A 15,337-nucleotide genomic window follows, 5' to 3' on the forward strand; every position below is an offset into this window, starting at 1 on the left:
GCCTGCGGTTCCAGCTGTGGCGGCACATGCCTGGGGTTCCAGCTGTGTGGCACACGCCTGCGGTTCCAGCTGTGTGGCACACGCCTGGGGTTCCAGCTGTGGTGGCCATGCCTGGGGTTCCAGCTGTGGTGGCCATGCCTGGGGTTCCAGCACTCAGGAGTAGAGCCAGCAAGACCAGGAATTCAAGGAAATCCTTAGCTATATCATGAGTTTAAGGCCAGCCTGGGCTATATAAGACTCTTCTCCCACATACACCAAAATAATAATAATAATAATAATAATAATAATAATAATAATAATAAATAATGAATGAATAAAATTAAATAAAAAATAAAGAAGTATAGCTCAGTTGTACAAGCCCTTACCTAACAACACACAGGAAACCCTAGATTCAATCCCCAGTGCTGGGTGAGGGAGGGGGCACTCTGTATCACAGTCCACAAGGTGACCTGTGCTTCTCTGTAGGACGGCTGGATACTCTGCCATGCATTCATCTGTGGGTTCTACCTTTGGCCATTTGGCTCCATTTCCGAAGACGCGTTTGTGAGACTCTTCAAATGTCCAGAGATACACTGGCCTTTGCCCGCTGTGACGTCTCCACATGAATAAAGGAGCCAGGTCCTGGGAGGCCTAGGGGGCTATGGGTTTGCTGGGGAGGGAATGAGGAACAGCAATTGGAAGGGCCAGGAAGGAGGCTGCCTGTGGTGGGTGTGCCATGGAGGCAGAGAGGGGCTTGGGGATCAGACAGGCTTGGAAAGAAACGTTCTCTGAGAGCCACTGGCTGGATGACCCCAGCAGGCCCTTTGCTGGGCAGCTCTGTCCAGCACTGCCTTCCCTAGGATTTGCCAGCTCAGCTGAAAATAGGTCTGGCCACTCTGGAAGAATGAACTGCTGGCAGTGGATGCAGAGGGGGGACAGTGTGCAGAGAGGACAGTCCAGTCCCATTGTCCATGCTGCCGCTCTGCTCTCTCCTCCTCTGGCCCTTCTTCATCTTTATCTTTGTTAGGGTCCTTGCTTTAGTAGCTAGGGCTGGTCTTGAACTCTCTTCTTACCTCAGCCTCCTGAGTGCTGGGATTACAGATAAGTACCACCTCTGTTCTTTCTTTTTTCCTTTTTTTTTTTTTTTTTTTTTTTTGGTTTTTCAAGACAGGGTTTCTGTGTAGTTTTGGAGCCTGTCTTGGAACTTGATCTGTAGACCAGGCTGGCCTCGAACTCACAGAAATCCACCTGCTGGGATTACAGGTGTGTGCTACCACCACCTAGCTATAGGTGTTGTTTCTAATTCAGCCCTTCCATTTCCAGACAGACTGTGAGGAAGTGATCTGTCCATACCTATAATCCTTGGAAGATGGAGTCAGGAAGCTTAGAATTTCCAGGCCAGCCTCAGCTATATAGAGGGTTCAGGGACAGGTAGTTCTATATGAAGCCACCCCTGTCTCAAAAAATAAAAACAGAAAACAAAACCAACTCTGACGCACTTGGGACAAAGAGGCAGAAGCAGGGGGATCTGTTCTAGTTCAACGCCATTGTGGTCTATATGGTGAGTTCAGGCCAGCCGGGGCTTCACAGCAAGACCCCGTCTCAAGAACGAATAAACAAGCGAACAGATAAAAACAGTGCAAACAGTTTAGACATCTTCATAAAAACTCAGATACAATCTACCCACCAGTGCAAGGCTTGTGTCAGGGTCCCTGGCGTTGGAAATGCACAGATGGTTTCATGCGATAGTTTGATGCTCAGGGCTGGGGAAAGTGAAATAAATACACTGCTTGACTGGGAAAAGCAAATCCCACAACATTCAGCATTTTAGACACAAGCACCCAGAAGTGCTATTGGACCTGGGGCTGGCCAGGTTAGCCCCAAATGACCTCCCCTTCCTTCCTTCCTTCCTTCCTTCCTTCCTTCCTTCCTTCCTTCCTTCCTTCCTTCCTTTCTCCCTCCCTCCCTCCCTCCCTCCTTCCTTCTTTCCTTCCTCTTTTTCTTTCTTTCTTTCTTTTTTTTTTTAAACTTGGGTACTAGGGATTCAAACTCAGTCCCTTGATCTTACGTAGCACTTTATTTACTGGTCCATCTTTTCAGATCAAACTGGCCATTTTTCCAGGGGCTGTCTCTGGGCCTTCTGCCTACCTCAGGTCCAGGACCCTCCTTGCAGGCCTCACTTCTTTCGGCATACACACCAAGCTTCACACATGCGTCAGTCTACCTTCATACAGCCACCAGGGAGCAGCAGGGAGCCAGGGCAGCAAGGACTGTGAGGGTGACCACAGAGGTGGCTCCAGAAAGGCCCATTCTTTGTCTGAGCTAGATGCCCAAGGTACTGTCTAGCACCCTTCCAAAGTCCAGGGGAAAGCTGGATATGGGGGCATACACACTCAATCCCAGGGCTTGGAAGGCAGAGGCAGACAGAGTTCTATGAGCTTGAGGCCAGCCTGGTCTACATAGTAAGTTCCAGGCCAACCAAGGCTACATAGCAAGACCCCTTCTTACTGATTTAGGAATGAATTATGCCCACAGTGGGCACTGAGTTACAGCTCAAGGACAGTAGAGACCCTCAGGACATCTACTCATTCAATCATTCACCAAATAGTTATTCAAGCCCGGCACAGGGCGTTATCCCAGTACTGGGGAGACTGAGGCAGGAGAACTGCCAGCCTGGGCTACAGAAGGAATTCCAGGGCATCCTGAGCTATAGATTGAGACACCGACTCACAAAATCAAACCTAAGCCCAACCGCAGATGCGTACACCTTTGATCCCAGCACTCGGGAGGTAGAGGCCAGCCTGGTCTACGGAGCGAGTTCTAGGACAGCCGGGGCTACATGGAGACGCTGTGTCTCAACAAAACAAAACAAAATGAACAAAAAGCAAACCTAAAATGACACGGTGGCATTCGCCTATAATCTCAGTGTTTGGGAGACAGGCGTGGGAGGATCAGAAGTTCAAGGTCATTCTTGGCTCCTGTTTCAAGGCCAGACTGGATTACAGGAGTTGGTCTCAAAACAAAAGCACCAAGCTCTGGTGTTGGGACAAGACAATAAAAGAGGACAACACACAAAGCCCGAAAACATAGTGGGGCATGAGATGTGACAGACAAGTGGCCAGGGAAGGCCTCTTGGAGGAAAGGACGGTGGAGCTGAGACCTGCCAGTGAGGAGGACTTCACCCAGGGGCCCCTGGAAGGTCATACTGAAACCACAGCAGGCCAGACACCAGGCAACCAGGAGCAGCAGGGCTGGACCTCGAAGGACTATCTAACAGAGAAACTGAGGCACAGAACCAGGCTACCACATACCCCTGTGGTTTTAGAGTCTGCTTTCCTAACTGCCACTTAGGCCAGGCACGCTGCCCTTTATTCACACGGCCTGTAGGTTCATGCACACCCTGGGCAGGGGTTGGGACACCTGGGAGGCCTGGTGAGTACCAGGTGTCCCTGAAGTCTAAGAAGTGTCTGGCGGCTGAATTGGATCCTGGAGTCTCTCGGTTGCAGGGCACAGTCCCCCAAATCCCCACACAGGTGATAAAGCTGGCAGCCACTGCATCTCCTTCACATCCACTGCCTTTTCTGGTCCTCACTGCTCCGTGCTGAGAGCCACCTTGATGTAAACACAGGCCTAGGCAGTATGGAGAGTGAGCATTGCCTGCCTCCAAAGAGCCCTGAGCCCCGGCAATCCAACCTCCGCGCGGGCGTGAGGGCCGATTTGTAGCACTCTTGCTATCCAGCCAGCTCAGCTCAGTGTTCCAAGATGCAAGCTTGTAGGGCAGTGTGTCAAATGTCCTTGGCAACCCAGAGGCTGTCACTTGCCAGCTTGCCAGTCTACCTGCCTGCCATAAGCCTGTATCCAGCAACCACATGCCAAGTACCGCCCAGGGTAAGGGACTTCTACCTAGCCCAGTTAGAGGAGGCGTGGGGGCGGGGAGTGGGGGCGGGGAGTGGTGCTGGGCCTCCAGCCTTGGTTTATCGGCTCTCACAGAGGGCAGAAACCACATGGCCAGGATATGGCAGGTGTGAGCAGAAGAGGAAGTACAGCCTGTAGCCACCATTCTTCCCCACGCCCTGGTGACATTCCTGCCTCTTCTGCTGTCCAGGGCTTCAGAAGTGACCATGGCACCCTGACTCTGCCAATGAGGAACAGAGGGGAGCAGAGAGCAACCCTGGACTCAATCCCTAATGTCATAAAAATGGGGGACACAGGACAGTGTAGGGAGTGGGACCTCACTTCTCCTTTTCCATCCTCTGAGACAAGCAGAAATTCTTTTCACAAGTAACGGGTGTCAGCTGCGGGGTTTGATATGTCAGAACTCCAGGAAACTTCATGTCTAGTTAGGGAGCAGGTATGTTGAAGAATTAAGTACGGGGATGGAGGTCCCCACCAGAGCCCTATGGGGGAAACAAAAGCATGGTGACCTCCATCTGGAGGTCTGTATCTATCATGATGCAAAGGGAGGCTGAACAAGGAAAAATGTCCACGACAAAGGCAGCCACCCCAGCCATGTTGGCTGTCCAGGAGGGCAGCCGACTGTGAAAACCACCAGGCCTGTGTGATTCCCCAAATTCGCTCCTCCAGCGTAGGCATTAAACTCACAGAAACAGTCACACCTGCCTGGCTCCTGGCCAGTATGAGCAGGAGATGGAGGAGGAGTTGGTACACCAACTCAGAGATGGTAAGTAAGGCTGGGGGTAGCTTCCAGGCCTGCGTATTCATTTATTTAGGTTTATTTACCTGTCCACTTATTTATTTGTTTGGTTTTATTTGAGACAGTATTTCTCTGTGAAACAGTTCTGGCTGTCCTGAACCTTAGACCAGGCCGGTCTCAAACTCTGCCTCCCGAGTGCTGAGATTAAAGGCATGCATCACCACCACCCGGGCATTTATTTATTTATTGAGACAGGGTCTCATGTTGCCCAAACTGGCGTCAGATTTGCAAAGCTGACCTTGAATTTCTGATCTTCTTCTCTACATCCCCCAAGGGCCGGGATTAGTCATTTGCCACCACCGCCACTCCTGGAACCTTTAATCTGTTTTTCTGTCCCTTGGCTGGCAGGACAGGGCTCTTTCCAGAGATTTGGCACAAAATTCCAGGGCTTGGCCTGCTGACAAGGCGGCCTGTGCCAGAGGCTCCTCAGAACTCAGTTGTCTAGGTCCTGCAGCAGCCGACAGCCTCCTTCCCACCCCCACTCTACATATCGCCCGGCAAGGAGCTTCCCAGAATCCATCATCACAGCTGACCCCAAGAGAGTACAGGAGCCTGGTGGTCCCCTGCTATGGCAAGTCCCAGAGCCCCCGTGGTGGACATCATCACCTCAGGAGCCCTGGGGTCTTGTCTCTTCTCTGAGGCCTCTGCAGAGAACAGTGGCAAAGCTGAGTCAGGGCTCATCTCATCGTCCTTCAGAGAGCCAAGCGAGGGCCAGAGAGTGAAAAAAAAAAAGGGGTAGACTGAGGAGGGTGTTCGGAAGGTCGGACTTCTCAAAGCTTTGTGAAGTCATGCAGACAGGAAGACCCTTTCCACGAGCAGGGACCTCCAGAGCCCTGACTCCTCTAGCTGCCTCTCTCTGTCTTAAGACAGTGTAGTGTCTAATGGAGCCCAGGCTGGCCTCAAACTCACTGTAGTTGAGGCTAGCCTTGAACCCCTAATTTTCCTGCACCCTGCCTTATCTCCTCCCAAGTAGCAGGATAAGAGGCACATGCCACCATGACTGGTTTGTTTTTTACTTCAGTTTTTATTTGGTTGGGTTTGTTTGTTTGTTCAGATTTGTTGTGTTTTTGAAAGAGGGCTTTGCTGTGTCTCTCTGATTGGCCTGGAACTCTCTATGTAGGCCAGGCTAGCCCAGAACTCAGAGATCCACCTGGCTATGCTTCCCAAGTGCTGGGATTGAGGCAAGCCACTACATCCCAGCTCGGTTTTTGAGATAGGGTCTCATACTAATTCTGGCTAGCCTTGAACTCACTATGTAGTTCAGGCTAGCCTTGAACTTGTTATGCTCCACCTGCCTCTACCTCTCGCTTGCTGGGATGAGAGGTGTGAGCCACCATGCTCTGCTCTGCCCAGGCTCTGAGACGGGCCTGAAAATCCTCCCACAGCAGCCAAAAGCACAGAGCTGCTTCTCCCAGGCACGATTTCTCTGAACCTAGGGAATATTCCAGTACTAGAATATTCTGGGGAGGGAGCTGGAGACGGGTACATGGGTAGGGAAGGCAGAATCCTTCCTGATCTCCCCCTCCCTCCGGCTTCCCAGGAGCTCTGCCCTCACCCTGCTCCCACCCCGCCAGCTGCTTCTAGGCCTGGCTGCAGAGGCTTGTGGGAGCTGAGGGATCCTGCAGAGCTGGGTGTTACTCCTCCCATGACACCTCTGCTGGAGGCTGGGCAGGCTCCCGGCAGGCAGCGGAGCTGAAAGCTGCTGACAGCAGGCCTCCCAAGGAGGAGGGAGCCTGGAGCAGCCGGAGCCAGAGGAGGAGAAGCCTGTGGGCCTGCTCCTCCCCCACCGCCACCCTGACGAGCTAAGAAAAGCAGGGAGGTGACAAACCGCCAAAGACCACCGGTGTGGCCCACCCCATCTCTCTGAGCTGCAGGCCTTTCCGTCTCTGGAGCCGGCTGCCCCGGGGCAGATTAGGCTCCGGAAAAGAGGTTTGTTCCCCAGCTCTTGCAGCCTCTGGCTGAGGCTGAGTCAGTCCTGTCAGGAAATCATTCATAAAAAATGACATCTTCTCAGGGCCCTGTCCTTAGCCGCACAGCCACAGGGCCTGAGCCCCTGCCTCCAGCTCCCCCAGACCTCTTCTCCTCCTCCTGGAACTAGACAGATGAGAGATGTGAAATAAGGCCAGCTCAACCCAGTAGATCAATGCTGGCGGATTGACTGCCCCGGGGACAAGAATGGCGTAAAGAATGACTTCGCTCAATTGTGAACATACGAGCCAATGCCACTGACAGCTTCCAGAGGTTTCCAGTGCCATACAGTGGTGGCATTTATTTAGTTTATGTGTGGACATCTAGAGTCTCCCAGGATACTGCCAGGCCCAGCATGGCACATATAACAGGGTCCACCTTAAAGGAAAGCAGACCCAGAGAGGGGAAATGACCATCCCCAGGTCACAGGAGACTCCTGAAGGTAGATAACACCGCTGGAATCTGGAAGCTAACCCCAAGGGGAAGAATTGAGCTCTTAATCTGCCGTGTATCTGTCCCTGCTGACTCCTGTCCACTTCCCTTTGTTTCCGCTTTCCAAACTGGCCCTTTGTTTCTCCGAGATACAAAGTATGCACCACTCACCTCAGGGCCTTTGCAGGCGCTATTCCTGCGTGCCTCATTACAGGTCAGGCTTCTTATCATCCTACAAGCCTTGATTCTATCAGCTTCTCAAACAGACCTCTCTGAACACTTCGACTCCCTCTCCATGTTATCCCCACTCCCCTACCCTGGAGCGAGCTGGTGCCTAGTGGTGCATTCCTGTGATCCCAGCTATCCAGGAGGCTGAAAAATGCCTGGCTGGGCTACAGAGTGAGTTTAAGATCAGTCTGGGCAACTCAGTGAGATAAAACCTCAAAAGAAAAAGTAAGTTCCTAGCGAGAAAGATCAGAGAGAAAGAGCACTTGCATTGAGAGTATGAGGACCTAAGTTCAAATCCCCAGCACCCATGTGAAAAGCTGGGCATGACTGCGCTTAGACTTCTAACATCAGCATAGTGGGAGACACTAGGGCTTGCTGGCTGCAAGCTCAGCTCCAGGCTCAGGGAGAGACCCTGTCTCAAGCTAATAAGATGGAGATGACAGAGCAGAACACCCGACATCCTCATCTGGCCTCCACACACTCAAGCACATGTACCTACACACAAGTGAACATACACCATATGCATATACACTACACATATAAACACACACACACACACACACACACACACACACACACACACACACACGAACACACACACCACTTCTTTAGAGATCATCTAAATTAATCCCTGCTTGCTGCTTGTTTGCTTAGTTTTTGAAAGAGTCAGGTAGCCCAGGCTGGCCTTAACTTGATATGTAGTCAAGGGTAGCCTTGAATTCCTGCTCTTTTTATCCCACCTCCTATGTGCTATAATCCCTGTATTTTATAGTCGAGGAAACCATCCAGGAAAGAGGAAGGACTCAAAGGGACAAGGGGGTCCTCTATCTAGAACTTACCCAGACGGGGGCGGGGTCTCCTTCAAGGCCACTGAGGGGAGCTTGATGGAGTTGCAGGGAAGCAGCTGATGCCTGAGGTTCCTAAGGACCTGGGGTCTGACACACTTCCAGCATCTTGGCTATGTTCCACGCACAATCATTGCGCATATTTTGGGATCAGCAAAAACTCACGGTCTCCTGGCTAAGCACTTGTGCTCTTCTTGCTGAAGCCCAGGGGCATTGTCTAGGAAATGGAGTCCATCTGTTTAGGATTCATTTGCACTTACCTCTCTTCACCAAGCTGCTTTGCAACAGCTCTTTGAAGTGAAAGCAGCCTTATTCCATAAGCCTCTGTAAGCCCTTATTTAGTCACCAGTAGGCACTGGGCCTCCCAGAGGCCCCAGGCAGCTCCCTATCTCCCTCCATGCGCAGGTCATGGGAAGGGAAGTACAGCTCAAAAGTCACCCCCTGCCACCCCTGCTCCAGGCACCTGTCAGGGCAACTCCGACCCAGCTGCAGGGCTCAGGCTCGCCTCAAGCCCCTCCCCCATCTCTCATGCCCTCTGCTCCCTGGACACTGGACCTCCGACATCATTCACAGTTTGAATACCAGGATTTATGATTCCCTGTGTGTATTGCTCCAGCTTCTCAAGCTTGATTTCAAGTTCTCCAAGGATGGAGCCGGGCAGGTCTCTGAAGTCACTGCACTCCAGCTCCCCTGGGTACCACCCCTCGTACAAAATTACAGAAGCCATTGCTCTACACCCCAAAACTATAGGGATGAGCTAAGAAGAATGCTGGTCCCCAAAGGGACAAGGAGGCAGGTTGTTTGAATCTGGGGTTGCTTTCACCACTGGCAGAGCTGACGAAATTGAGCCTGGCAGGTGTGAAGGGAAGAATAACTCTGCTCTGCTTCCTTGGCCCTGCCGCCCAGTCCAGGACACCCTATACACAGTAGCAAAGCTTCCCTGTTCCATACAAGGTGAGAAGTGCTGAAGAATCCCCTTATCCAAGAGAACAGACAGAGCACTAAAAACACAAACAGCCGAGTCCTAAGTGGCTCTTTGTGAAGGGCCAGGGTGTTTTAGAGAACAGCTCTAACTTCACGTCGACTTTGATGCCCAGACTCGTGTACAAGTAACCCTGCTGGAGCCAGAATCTTTTTTCTCTTTCATTTAAAAAGTATTTTATCGGGCTGGAGAGATGGCTCAGAGGTTAAGAGCACTGACTGCTCTTCCAGAGGTCCTGAGTTCAATTCCCAGCAACCACATGGTGGCTCACAACCATCTGTAATGAGATCTGGTGCCCTCTTCTGGCCTGCAGGCATACATGCAGGCAGAACACTGTATACATAATAAATAATAAATAATAAATAAATAAATAAATAAATAAATAATTTTTAAAAAGTGGCTTTTTTTAAAAAAAGTATTTTATCTATTTAACTATATGTATATATATGTGTCTGTGAGAATTTCGCAAATGTGAGTTTGCATAGCCTGAGGAGGCCAGAGGAGGGCGTCAGATCCCCTAGACCAATGGTTCTCGACCTTCCTGACGCTGTGACCCTTTACTACAGTTCCTCATGCTGTGGTGGCCCCCAACCAGAAAATTATTTTCGTTGCCACTTCATAACTGTAATTTTGCTATTGTTGTGAATCGTAATGTAATTGTCTGTGTTTTCCGATGGTCTTAGGTGACCTCTGTGAGAGGGTTGTTTGACCCCAAGGGTCTCCACTGACAGGTTGACAAACACTGCCCTAGAACTTGAGTTACTGGTGGTTGTGAGCCGTCCAACAGGGGTGCTGGGAACTGAACTTGAGTCCTCTGCAAATGCAGTACTATTTTTTTTTTTAACTATTTTTATTTTATGTGTATGAGCGTTTTGCCTGCATGTATATATGTATACTATGTGTACCCTCAGAGGCCAGAAGAGGGTACTGAATTCCTTGAAACTGGAATTACAGTTATTTATGAGCAGCCATGTAGATGCTCGGACCCAAACCCAGATCCTCTTGCAAGAGCAGCAAGTGCTCTAACCACTGAGCTATCTCTCCAGCACCAGGCAGTTAAGAGTCTTAACCCAGTCTCAGTTAGTAGGTCATATTCTGCTTCCACTTCCAAGTCCAGCTTTGGTTTTGTATTTTGTTTTCTTTTTGAGACGGTCTTGTTATGCGGCTTAGAACTCTTGGCAATCATGCTACCTCAGGCTCCTAGTCATACAACTAGTAAAATTAGGAGGTAGAGGTGGCTACAGTTGATGACGAACACACAAAGTGAGAGGTAGAGAGGCTGATGAGATGTCTCAGCAGGTAAAGGTGCTTGCCATCAAGCCTGACAGCCTGAGGTTGATCGCCTGCACGCACAAGCCAGAAGGAAGGACCTTGCACAAGTTGTCCTCCGACCTCCATGGGCAGGCTCTGGAATGTGCCTCCCCTCCCCTGTAAAATAAATACACTCAAAGGGATAACGACCAGACAAGATGGTACAATAGAGACTGTTCAGCAGTTGCCTCTGAGAGTAGGTTGCTCTCTCTCTCTCTCTCTCCCCCCCCCCTCTTCAGTTCTATAATTTGTTTGAACTTGCTTTGGTATTGTTTTTTGTGACTGAGTCTCAAATAGCCCAGGCTGGCCTTGAATTGGCTATGCAGCTGAGGCTGACTTTGAACTGCTGATCACCCACTTCCATCTCCTACGTGCTGCAATTTCAGGCATGCACCACTGTGCCCAGCTGCAATTACAGGCATGCACCACTGTGCCCAGCTGCAATTTCAGGCATGCACCACTGTGTCCAGCTGCAATTACAGGCATGCACCACTGTGCCCAGCTGCAATTACAGGCATGCACCACTGTGCCCAGCTCTAAATTTTTGCTTTGACACATAGCCCCTCTGCATACGAGGCAAGCTGATAGGTTGTGTGTGAACTACCACAGCTGAGGCGCCTGCTTTTGGAAGGCTATTCCTCCAGTATAGCAAGTGCCCATGTGTGAGGCACTTGATACCACAGGGGATACCACAGCTGACCACTTGGGCTATTTGGGAATTTTCCTCTCACTACCAGTTTATATGTATATATGTTTATTGTATGAGTGTTTTGCTTGTATGTATGCATGTGCATCATGTGTGCTTGGTATCTGTGGAGGTCAGGAGAAGGTGTCAGAGCCCCAGGAACTGTTGTTACAGATGGTTGTGAGCTATTATGTGGGTGTTGGGAACCAAACCTGGGGCTCCTTCTAGAATAGCCAGTGCTCTTGACCACTGATCCATCTCATCAGCCTCTTAGCATATATGTGTGTGTGTGTGTGTGTGTGTGTGTGTGTGTGTGTGTGTGTGTATAAATTTTTTTTTCCAAGATAGGGTTTCTCTGTGTTGTTTTGGTGCCTGTCCTAGATCTCACTCTGTAGCTCAGGCTGGCCTCGAACTCACAGAGATCCACCTGGCTCTGCCTCCCAAGTGCTGGGATTAAAGGTATGGGCCACCACTGCCCAGCACCTTTTATTTTTAACAGCATCAGAGCAAAGTGAAACAATAATGTCAGAACTAAGCAGTAAACACTCCCCCCACCACCTTCCAGCCCCATCCACACCCAAACACACAATAAGTATCCTTTCAAAAAGAAAACAGAGCTGGGCAGCGGCGCCGCAATGAAGGTGATGATGATGGTGGTGGTGGTGATGGTGGGGTAGTGCACACCTTTGATCCCAGCACTCGGGAAGCAGAGGCAGGTGGATCTTTGTGAGTTTGACAGAGAGATCCAGGAAAGGCAAAAAGATACACAGAGAAACCCTGCCTCAAAAAACAAACAAACAAAAACAAAAAACAAACAAACAAAAAAAAAAGAGAAAGAAAGAAAGAAAGAAAAAGAAAAGAAAAGAGAGGCTGGGGAGATAGCTCAGCAGTTCAGAACACTTATTCTTGCAGAGGACCTGGGTTTGGTCCAGCACCCACATACTGGCTCATAACCATCTATGTAACTCCAATGTCAGCATATTTGATGTTCTCTTCTGACCTTCATGGACACCAAGTACACACATGGTATGCATACATACATACATGTGTGCATGTATGTATAATAAATAAATAAATAATGTATCGCTCATTGAGGATAAGACTCAGGACAATGTGGGTGGGAAAGAGGAGAGCTGGAACATGCTAAAAGCAGGCAGAGCTTCCTGAGCTAAAAAAACAAACCCCTGCCAACAAGCTCATAGGCAGGTGAGGACCAGAACCCTGGAAACACAGGAGTAGCTCCCAGGTTGATGTGCAGGCTTTGGGCTTAGTCCTCTATGCCATAGCACTGAGCCAACAGTACCCATTCACAAACGGGGAAACTGAGGTTCTGATAGGTTGTGGCAGTTACCTGACATCACAGTTAGCAGAAAGGCCAGTACTGGAACTGAAGCTGCTTGACTGCAAACCCTGGACTCCCGGCTCCTGTGACAGCCATGAAGGGCCCTGTGGCTGTCAGTTGTTGGGGGCACCAGGAGTTGTGACCCAAGCACTTGGGAGGCAGAGGCAGAAGGATCAGCACGAGCTTGAAAACAGCTTGGTCTGTGTGAATTCCAGGCCAGTCATGACTGTATAATATAGTCAAAAACCAACACAATAAAAAGTGCGTAGGGAAGCACTGAGGAGAGGTGGCCTTGTATGACTCCTTCAGCATCAACACCTGCTAGGAGGTGACAGGGATGGAGTGTTCCGAAGGTAGGCAGGGAGGCTGCTAGTGGTTGGCCTTTACCCCGGACACCATACAGAGCCATGAGCATTTGGATTGTCAGCCCTGCAAAGAATGCCCACGGAAAACAGGTGGGACTGTGTAAGGGTCAAGACTTAATAGGGCCACCAGGAAGCCACTGCTAAAACCCACCTGAGTAGCAGAACCTGCTCCAGGGCCACCAAGGGTGGCCTGAGCAAGGCCAGCTCTGGATGGCTTGGTTTGAGGACACTGCTGCTTTGGGGCCCCATTTCTGAATCAAGTAAGATGTCATTGATTGCAGGACAGCATCGTTATGTCCACTGGTCCCCCACCACTCTCCAGGCCCGAGTTTTCCCTTTCTGTAATGAGTGGGTTTTGATTTTATGTGTATGTGCAAGTGTGCATGCACCTCTGTGCATGTGTGGGAGGCTGGAGGCCAACTTCAGGTGTCATTCATTCCTTGGGGTGTTGTCCACCTTTTTTTTTTTTTTTTTTTTTTTTTTTTGAGACAAGGTTTCTCTGTGTAGCGCTGGAGCCTGTCCTGGATCTCACTCTATAGACCAGGCTGGCCTCGAACTCACAGAGATCCACCTGTCCCTGCCTCCCAAGTGCTGGGATTAAAGGCGTGCGCCACCACTGCCCGGCATGTCCACCTCTTTTTAAAAACAGGGTCTCATTATGTAGACCAGGCTGGCTTTCAACTCACAAGTGATCCATTTGCTTCTGTCTCCCAAGTACACACTCAGGCTTTTTAATACGGGGTGTGGGAATTGAACAAGTCTTCATACATGCTAGGCAAACACTCTACCATCGTAGCAATGTCCCTAGTCCTTATGCTTTCGTTTTGATTTTCAGATAGAGGATCTCATATATTCCAGGCTGGCCTAGAACTCATTCTGTAACAGCTGAGGATAAACCTGAGCCTCTGATCTCCTGCCTTTACTTCTGGAGTGCTGAGATCACACATGTGTGCCGTCAAGCTGAGTTTCCTTGGTGTGGGGATCAAACGTGGCTTTGTGCATGCTAAGTGATCACTGTACTGAGCTGTATCCCCAGTCCCAGCCCTGTCTGCTTTTCGAGGTACAGTTTCACTGTGTATTCCAGACTGGCCTTGAATTTGCAGTAATCCTCCTGTCTGTCTCCTAAGTGCTAGGACTGCAGGTGGGTGCCACTACACCTGCTTTGATAAGAGTGGCTCTGGCTTATCTCTCTATGAATTGGCCGGGAGCCAAGCTGCTCTGTTGCCTCTGCCCCCTGGGTGCTGAGATTAAAGGCACCACCATGCCCTTCGTGAATTCTTACATTGGATTCTCAGGGGTCTCTGAGGTCTCCTGAGCACACCTGGACCCTGGCCAAGTGCACTGACTTTCCTTGAAAATTCTGGATGGTGACCTTGGTGGTGGTGGGAGCAAAGATTCAAACATCAGAAGTTCCAGAGCATCCAGGGCTATGGAGACCCTGTGTCAACAACAACAAAGAAGAGACAGACAAGCTGCAGCACTGAACCTCCACCAGCAGCCTAGCTGCCACTATGATGGCTGGACCATGTCGCTCAGGTGGTTAAACACCATTCTGGATATTTTTGGTGAAGGTGTTTTTTCGAATGGAATTAAATTTAAATTAGAAGAGTTTGAGTACAGCAGATTCCCTCTGGATCGTGAGTAGCCTCATCTAATCAGCTTAAGGTCTTAATATAAAAAAGCCTGACCTCTCCTGGAGCAAGAAGAAATTTGCCAGTAGTCAACCTGTGAAACAAACGGCAGCTCTTCTCTGGGTCTTGGCTGTCATCTACGCTAAGACTTCTCAAACTCCAATAATCCCAACAGCCAATCCTTTAAGATAAAACAACAGCTCGGGGGCTGGAGAGATGGCTCAGAGGTTAAGAGCGCCCGGCTGCTCTTCTAGAGGACCTGGGTTCAATTCCCAGCACCCACATGGCAGCTCAAACTGTCTGTAAGTCTCATTCCAGGGGCATCCTCAAACACATATACATGCACATAAAATAAAAATAAATAAACCTTAAAAAAAAAAAAAAAGATAAAACAACTGAGATTGGCATGACAGCACAAACCTGTGATCTCTGCATTTGAGAGGCAGAGGCAGGAAGGTGAGGAATTCAAGGCCATCCTCAGATATGTGGTGAGTTCTGGGACAGCCCAGGTTACAAAATGCCAAAAATATGAAAGAAAACAAAACCAAACACACACACATACATACTAATAGACATGTACATAATCCTGCTGGTTCTGTTCTCTGGAGAACCCTGATGAATACTGGCATTAACCAAAGTAGCAAATACCATTATAATATATGCACACATTAAAGTACTTTATAGCCACAGAAGAGAACTGGAGATTCTTTATGCTCACACACACACACACACACACACACACACACACACACACACACACACACCTCCAACATAAATAAAAATACTGGAGTTTTTTGTTGTTGTTGTTTGTTTTTTTGTTTGGGAGACAGTCTCTCTGTGTAGCCCTGGCTGTCC

The sequence above is a fragment of the Peromyscus leucopus genome, chromosome 4 (assembly GCF_004664715.2).
Source record: "Peromyscus leucopus breed LL Stock chromosome 4, UCI_PerLeu_2.1, whole genome shotgun sequence".
Taxonomy (NCBI): Eukaryota; Metazoa; Chordata; class Mammalia; order Rodentia; family Cricetidae; genus Peromyscus; species Peromyscus leucopus.